This window comes from Lepisosteus platostomus, chromosome 4 (assembly GCF_059453375.1).
Source record: "Lepisosteus platostomus isolate fLepPlt1 chromosome 4, fLepPlt1.hap1, whole genome shotgun sequence".
In the NCBI taxonomy this organism is placed as follows: domain Eukaryota; kingdom Metazoa; phylum Chordata; class Actinopteri; order Semionotiformes; family Lepisosteidae; genus Lepisosteus; species Lepisosteus platostomus.
This window is the reverse complement of record NC_142614.1, coordinates 1,120,491-1,128,911: the sequence shown is the minus strand read 5'-3', so window position 1 is coordinate 1,128,911 and position 8,421 is coordinate 1,120,491.

The following is an 8,421-nucleotide window of genomic DNA, read 5'->3' as shown; positions in this document are numbered from 1 at the left end:
TCTTTCCAGAAACTGTTGCGTTTCTTTTTTCCATCAGTGTATATTTTAGCTGTCCTAGAACACAGCCCGTGCCAGTCTTTACACTTGGAGTACAACTTTTATAGGTTGACTGTTTGAGAACCATTCTAGGCAACAAGTATTCTTCTTCAGAGAACTCAGAGGGTGGGGCTTTTCTTGACAACAGCCTTTATTCTTCCAGTTAGAACATGTTGCAGTCATATTATTTTCTGAGTATATACAGTATTTCTGGTTTTATTTTTACCAGAGGCTGAATACTGTTTCTTTCTTTTTCTGAGAATATTGTCGATATTTTTGTGCTACAGTTTCATTGCCTTCGGATGGTCACACTTCTGATGGATGGTAACACATACTGTCAGCCTTTCCTATATGGATAGAACCAGTGACAGTGTCATCGGTAGTGGGCACGGGTCCACTTGCTCCAGGTGTGACAGTGTCAATAGGTGGCAGTCATTGGGGGGGCATGGCCAGGGCGAACACGTCCAAGGAGCCCAGGGGGGAAATCCAAAAGTCCAAATGGGGTGATCCAGCTGAGACGGGACAGAACAGAGTTTAAAAACAGACCCAGATCCGGTACTGGGACGGGGAATAAAAACGGGATGACGAGGTGCTCTGAGCCCCAGACGCAGCTGGTCAGGACGCCGACAGGAAGCCTGTGCCCTCAAGCTTTTGACACTTTAATTCCCATATCTGTTTCGCCGTGAAGTGATGAACCAGCGTGTGTCGGCACGGGCCTGCGGTGCTGGGAAAGGGAGGTAAGCCCACCCTGCCTTGGGCTCGCTGGCCTGTGCTCCTGGCTCCTCAGCGGGCTGCCCCCCAGGCCTGCGCGGGAGCTCGGGAACAGGAATCCACACTGCAGCCGAGAGGGCGGCACCCCCTGCTCCAAGGCTCAGCCACTGCGGTGGGCGGCTTCCCTGGAGGCTGGAGCTTTGCCATGCAGCCCCTTTCCTTTTGTCACCCGGGACACGTCTTTGCCTTTTTTCTCTCGCTGCTGACCAGCTAGGGCTATCGAAGCCCCACCAGCCAGTAATCAGTTATTCTATTAGCATCACTTTTTACTTCACCTTCCCTCCCGAGCGCAGCAGTCGATCCCCCACCAGTCGGTCCCCGGCCCCCTGCACCTGGGCTCAGCCCAAGCCCCACCCCTGTGGCTGTGTCCAGCTGCACTGCCACATCATGTGTGTGTGATTGATAGATACCTAATCTCTGAAATCTGTTCTGCTTATCAGCCTTGAAATTTGCTTTTAGACTGGCAAATAGATTGTACATTTATTCAACACGGGGATTCCCCTGACAGAGGGACACATTGCCACGTCATACCTCTTGGAAACTTGCTCTAGCTGGCGGACCAGCTGCCCCTGGGGTTTCATTCCAGGTTACCTTCACACTTGGAATCTGTCCTGGTTTTCAATGTACAATATGTCATGGTAGATATTTTGGCAACATTGCAAATATTTTAAAAACTGTTTTTCCTCTGATTCTTCTAGAATTTAACCTCTATGTGGGAGTTTCTACTTATGACTCAAAAAGCTTGACTTCTTTTTCATTCCCTCCCTTGTCTCTTCATGTTAAGATATTTCCCATTTTGCCAAAGCATTCTTCTCCTCTGTCTGGAGGGTTATCATTTCCTTGGCAACTTGAAAGGCAGACAGTTTTTGTCTCCCAAAATCAAAACTTAAATGGAATATTTTACGTTAGCTGAAAGGTTCTGCATTTACCTCTTTAGAAAAGATTATTGTCACCAGCTATATCACTCTGAAACTCAGAACTAGCAGCCAACTGAAGCCGAGCCTTCAGTGTGTGAGCTTGGCCACTACCTGGCTGAGAGGCCTCCTGGCAAAGCTAAGATTGCTGCTGGTTAGTGGGATCAGTAGGGAGCTCTCACCCTGCGCTCATGCCTCAGTATAGTGACGGAGACACTATACTGTAAAAAAGGTGCAGTCCTTTGGGTGAGACATAAAATAGAGGTCCTCAGAGCGATTGTCCTGATGTTCCGGACAGTAAATACCCCGGAATGAAGTCGTGTCTTGACAGAAGGAGGGCCAGCTGAGGGTGGTCCAGGTCCCTCAGTCTGAACTCTCTCACTTCATCTGCCTTCACTATTTTAAAGTCCACTCTACTGAAAGTCCTCAAAATGTCCACCTAAAGCCAATATTTTGGTACTCACAGATTTAAACAATGCCACCTATTTTTTAAGTAATTTACTTTTTGGGAAAATTCCCCCTATTTTTCAGATGCTTTTTTGTGAATCAACCTAATGATTTCAATTGTGTCAAAAATAGTAGGAAACTGTAAGTGATGTCCCCCCACACCGTCAGTGGCTCCCCTTCCGCATGTCCTGCTCCCAGAGGCCAGAGCTGCAGCGCCGGCCCAGCCAGGCCCCCTCAGCACGGGCCCAAGCAGTGGCCCACCTTCTCATGTAGTATCATTAAAAAGCACTTTACAGCACTTTACAGCACTTTACAGGAAAATGAAAAAACAAACAAACAAAAACAAAACAAACAAAAACAGTAAAACAAACAAAAATAGTAACTAAGATAGGAAATAAAATTTGCACAAAGGACACGAAGGATTTGAAATGCAGTAGTACAAGATTCAAGCCTATATGGGATGATAATAAATACAGGTTGTGCAGCAGACATTACACTGCAGAAATGTTCAAATGTGATCTTCATGCAGAGTGAACGAGTAAGTTGTATTTGTCTGTAAAACCGTCTCAAAGTTGAAAACAATATTTCTATGGGATTAAAAGAGATCTATCCACGAACCTGCTTGTTTACCATGCAATAGGCCTGCTTCAGGTCACCAGAACTTTGGTTGCCCCATTCTGAACTGCAGGCAATGACAGCAACAGGGTGCTGCACATATCTGGAAATTGTGTCTATTTTGTGATGTAAAATGTAAAAACGTGTACATTTTTCTTTCATTGTGGTTTGAAATGTACTCAATTCTAATTCTTTCAAACGCCGAAATATAAAAATAGCAATGCAGTCAGAAAGGTACTGAGGTGCCCAAGCCAAGTAGCCACTTGAGCAGGAGGATTTTGATGTCGACACAAAGCCTGACAGGAAGCCAGTGCAACGATTCCAGGATAGGAGTAATGTGACCACTTACACTAGACCTGGTCAGGATTCTGGCTGACAAATTCTGGACATACTTTGTCCAGTTTTTTAGTGTGCAATTATTTTCTAAAGTTTGTTTTAGTGTGGATTAAGGTACCCCAGCAAGTAGGGCATTGCAATTATCAAGTTTGGAAAAGATGAATGTGTTAACCAGCTCTTCTGCTACAGTCATAGACAACATAGGATGTAGTCTGGCGATACTTCTGTGACGGAAGAATTATGTTTTTACAATATTTTGCATGTGGATCAAATGTTAAGCCTGGATCAAATATAACCCCCAAATTCTTCAATTTAGATTGGGATTCAACCACAGTGACATCCACAGAGGGTTAGTGCACTGGCTCTAGACAGTAGCTGGAAGGTGCAGAAAAGCATGACCACCATCCTCATGCCACTGCTACTTCAGGATCTCCCTTGGCTCACTTTGCTCAGGAAGGCCAGTCACCTTGTTTTTACATCATGAGAGGGCACCTTGACTGCAGGCTCAGTCTAGTCACAATATACCTTTGGATGTGAAATTAAGTGAGCCTCCACTGCCACCTCGTCCGACAAAACCGCAGTAGCTGCAAGCCAGAGGAAAGGTAGACATCAGCTGACAAATCACAGTGAGACGGAAGAGTAATCATCTGCAACAGATCCTCACAAGGAAACTTGATGTTTCAAGTCATTCAATTTTTGCTTTCAATTTTCTGAAGGTGATGAGAAAAGATTAAAATACTCTATATATGTATACAATGTAGGTAAGGAGAAGAGAAGTGGTTTGAAACTTCTAGTGCTGTTTCCAGGTACCATAGGCTGAGCACTGTAATCCAGATAACACCATCTGAAGTCATCATCTGATATTCATTTAATTTTCCCAAATGGCGCAGTGGCATCACAAGCTTCACAGGAGGCTGCTCATGAGTTTGATCCTGTCAGTGCTGTCTCTCCTGACTGACTGGAACTCTCAGGACTGAAAAATGGTGAATGAAGCTTGTGAGTGTGAATTCTGGGAAGAGAAAACTGTAAAAGAGAGCATGGGCATCTTTCTGAAGCTAACACCATGATGCAACTGCTGGTTTATTTTTTTCAAAATATCGAAAAAACAATAAATTCCAGTTTCTGTTTCTTTGGAACATGTCTGTGCTTAATGCAGGTGTTGCACCCTTCCTAATGCCTTATTGTGGAATGGTAATTCCTACAGTTCAGTCTGAGAAAGTGTTCTAACAACAACTAAATAAACAAGAAATAGATCGGACGTTCCATGAGGATTATTATTGTCTCCCAAGTCCTCTGCTGCTTGTTTGTACGTGATCTAGAAATAATTGAGGGAAAATCTTTTGTTGCGCAATCATCTTAAAATAAGAATTCATCCCTTTTCCAGAATTTACTACAGATTTATTAATTCTGGTAAAACAAATTCTACTTTTAATTACTTATTCTCAAAAATATGTAAAGTGTCTTTTTTCTCCTGCTTTTCCCCACACGAACATACAATTTTGTGGCACCTCATACAGGGCAAGAGTCCTAGTCAGACACATGATTCCTTAAATTCAGCAGTCTTCTTCACCTTAAAGAGGTTTCATGTAAAGAAGAGAACCCAGTTCATCACCAGCACAGCCCCAATGTGACACACAGCAGCCAATCTGCTCCAGGAATTCCCCAGCACAGCAGATCATGTGCACGTGTGACAAATTGCTTTAACAATTGAATGAAGTTGAAATCTATGGAGACCACATTGTAGAAGCCAGGATCAGTGTGGCTGAACACTCAATTACCTACTGTAATTAAACAATAGATTAATCATTCATTAGACTTTAAAAAAATCTCTACAATTTGATGAAATTTCAACTTCTGATTATGTTCCAGAATATCTGATTTTCCAATGGCTTGTGTGCTCTAAGCAATTAAAAAGAAAAAGCCCAATTAAGACAGGGTTTAACCAATTAGCCCAAATGGTGTTTAACTGTATTTGAGAACTGAGCTAGAGGGAGACAGGAAGCAACAGGCCTCAGAAGCATAAATCTGAAATCTGCTCTCTCTGTGTTCGTGTGGGTTTCCTCAGTCCAAAAACAAGCCAATCTTCTGGCAGAGTAATTGGCTTCTGGGAAAACTGGCCCTGGTGTGCGTCTGTGCCCTGTGATGGCCTGGTGTCCCCCTCTTCAGCCTGTTGCTTGCTAGGATAGGCTCAGCTCCCTGCGACCCTGAATCGGAAGGAGTGGATGGAAATTGGATGGGTGGGATATTGTATTGGAGCCAACGATCAGAGGTGGAGAAATGAGGCTGTCATAGCTTTTAAAATGTTTTTTCCAGGTTCCTAATTGACTGAAATCCATAGTCAACTCATAGGCAACCCTTTGTTACACTTTCATTCTCCAGCTGCAGATGACCTATAGCAACCTGAAGCCCCATTCTGAGCTGGCATGGCAGGGGTTTGAATTTCTCAAAGAGATCAGATGTTACATTGACAGTAATGTGAAAGCGAGCGGATGGGTTGGGAACTGCTACTGGAGTAACTGAAGGAGCAGGAAAGTGTGAGAAGAGTGAAAACTGTACACTCACTTCCAAATTGGACAGTTTGTAAAACGTTTTTTTGCCAGGAGCCAAGAACCACGTCTGTAATTGAAACAATGTGCAATGCTCATTAATTTCCCCCTCTTGCATCATCCATCTGTCTCTCGGCCTGTCCCTGATAGAAGTCTTGTATGTTTTCATTTATCATTGCAAAATCAGCTGTGATTCATATACTGTACAAACCAGTTTGTAAATCTTAAAACAGTAAAATGTTAATATTTAGTACACCAAAAAATATTAGTTAAAGAGACAACAAGAATTCCACATACTGGGGGAAGTGTATGGGAACACGCCTTTACGACATTCTGTGACTGTGGAAGTAAAAATCACACATACAGTACCTCCGCAACGATCAGCTAATTAACCACTTCCTGGAACTCCATAAACATAAAAACCCCCAAGTCCCCTGGGTTGGGGCGGAACAAGTATTGTAAATTTCCACAGTACATCACACTTCTTCCACCTACTTCACACAGTCCTTCACCCGCAGCAGAGCACGAAGCTGATGTCTCTGATGGGCAGGATCCATAATGGTGTATACTGCTGGTGAAACAGGGACAGGAACAGAGTGGACAGAATGGTCCAATCATCCTGATCCTTATCACTGGCCACGACTGGAGCAGGGGTCACTGACATGGTGACCTCTGACAACAGAGTCCGCGAGCAGTCAGGCTCAACTGGTGACCATCCTTGTATCTACCCACTTTGGACTCCCAGAGTTACTACAGATATGCACTGGAACCTGGTTCAAATCTGTGAGCTACACCCCCACTCTTTTGTCCCCTCTGAGCTTGCTTTTCTGTAATATCTGTTGCAAAGTCTGGGTGCAGTTGACCTAACAGCACTTGCAGTCTACGATCCATGAGCTGCTCAGCCCTGCAGTTGAGTTTGGACTGGTGTGTTGTTAGATCAAGAGCCTGACCACCTTGGTAGCAAATCTCCCTCTGTCAGCCTGGGGCTTCATGTCCATTAGGTTTCACATGACTCCAACTCCGCAGGGTGATACATCACAAGCCAACGCCAGAGCCTTTCTGCTATTGTAATGTGCTAACACTCCATCTCTTTGAAACAGTTGTTCTGCTTAGAAGAATGATGCATTGTAATGTGCTGTACCTGTGCAAGTGGCTGTTTTTTCCAACTGGCAGTGGAGAGGCTCCAGCACAGTAGCCTTGTGTCTTAGGAGGCAATCGTAAAAGTTTGGTAATCCCAGAAAAGCTCAGTATTGTCCTGAGTTTTATATTGCTTTAATTTTCTGTAGGGCAGGTGCCTTAGCTTCTAATTGAAAGCTTAAGAAATCCAAATTTGTAGCTGCACAAATGCACCTTTCTTCTTGCAGGTGTAACTCTGGAGTACTTCCTGCAAGCCTTCATTGTGCTCCTGCTCTGTCCTTCTACAGATGAGGATGTCATCTAGGTAGGGCTGCATATCTGGGATCCCTGCTAGCAAGGTGTCCATGAAATGCTGAAATGCTCCCCAAATTGCAAGCTATGAACTCTGAAAAGGTCCCTTTGTTTATGGACAACAATTGAGCCTATTTCTCATCAAGATTCCTCTGTTGCTACATCTGTTTTGGGTCCAGTGAGGTGAACCCTGCCTCTCCAGCCAATGACACAAAGAGTTCTGAGACAGTGGGGAGAGGGTAAACATCAGGCTTCACAGCTGTGCTGTCTGTGCATTGATAGTTTCCACAAATCCTTAGTGTCCCATCTTTCTTTGCCACTGGGACAGTGGGGGTTCCCCATTTAGAGAAGCACACTGGAATGAAACCCCCTGCAGCACGAGGCTGTCCAATGCCTCATGCCTCATCTGGGGGCGACAGAAGGACCCACCTCAATGGTCACATGGTCACAGGTGGCCTGAGACAGGCTCCTCACTCTTTAAAAACTCTTGCATATTGTTGTAGTATAGCCTGTGTTGTGGCCTGTACGGTCTTATTTACTCCTGTGACTTTGATGCCCAGTGGTTCAAACCACTCATGCCCAGGAAACTGGTTCCTTTCCTTTCAATAATGAGCAGAGGTGCTGTGTGCCATTTATCTTGATATTCCATTATTTCCTTAATGTTTTATGGGAAATAAGTTTCCGCTTAATGTTTTTTTGCTTAATGTCCTTTTTTTACAGTCTACATTAACAATGTTCAGTGGGCACCCCTGTAATGCACTTCCAGGATTTTGATTCTGTATCTGACATTCTTGTCTAACTGGAAGAAAAAACAGACCTGAAGATTACCAAGATTTGGATGGGATGCAAAACACATCTGTTAATGATTCTGATGAAGAAATGAAGAAATGACTTGCTTGTATGCTTTACAGTGTACTTTGAAACTTTACAGGGAGAATCCAAAACAAAGATTAGACTTTAGGGAAATCGGTTCTGACACAAGAGCAGGAGGGGACAGGATTGATAAGGAATTGGCAGATAATGCATATGAACAGTAAAGAACTGATTAGTTTATCAATAAATATATTTTTGTAACTAGAATTTTATAAAATGGTCAAGAAAGAACCGCTAGAGGAAGGCTGCCAGCGGTGTGCCTGGAGGAAGCTGGTGGTTTGATGACCTCCAGCTGTGGTGTGCCTGGGACGCGGGCTGGGCAGGACCGAGGGAACACTCTGGCAGCTCTAGCTGTGTGCTCATGTTCTAGAACAAGAGTAGAGAACAGCGAACGTGAATCGTTAGGGGGCTGTCATGGAGGGTTCTAGAGTGTGGTGAGATGATTAGTGTTACAG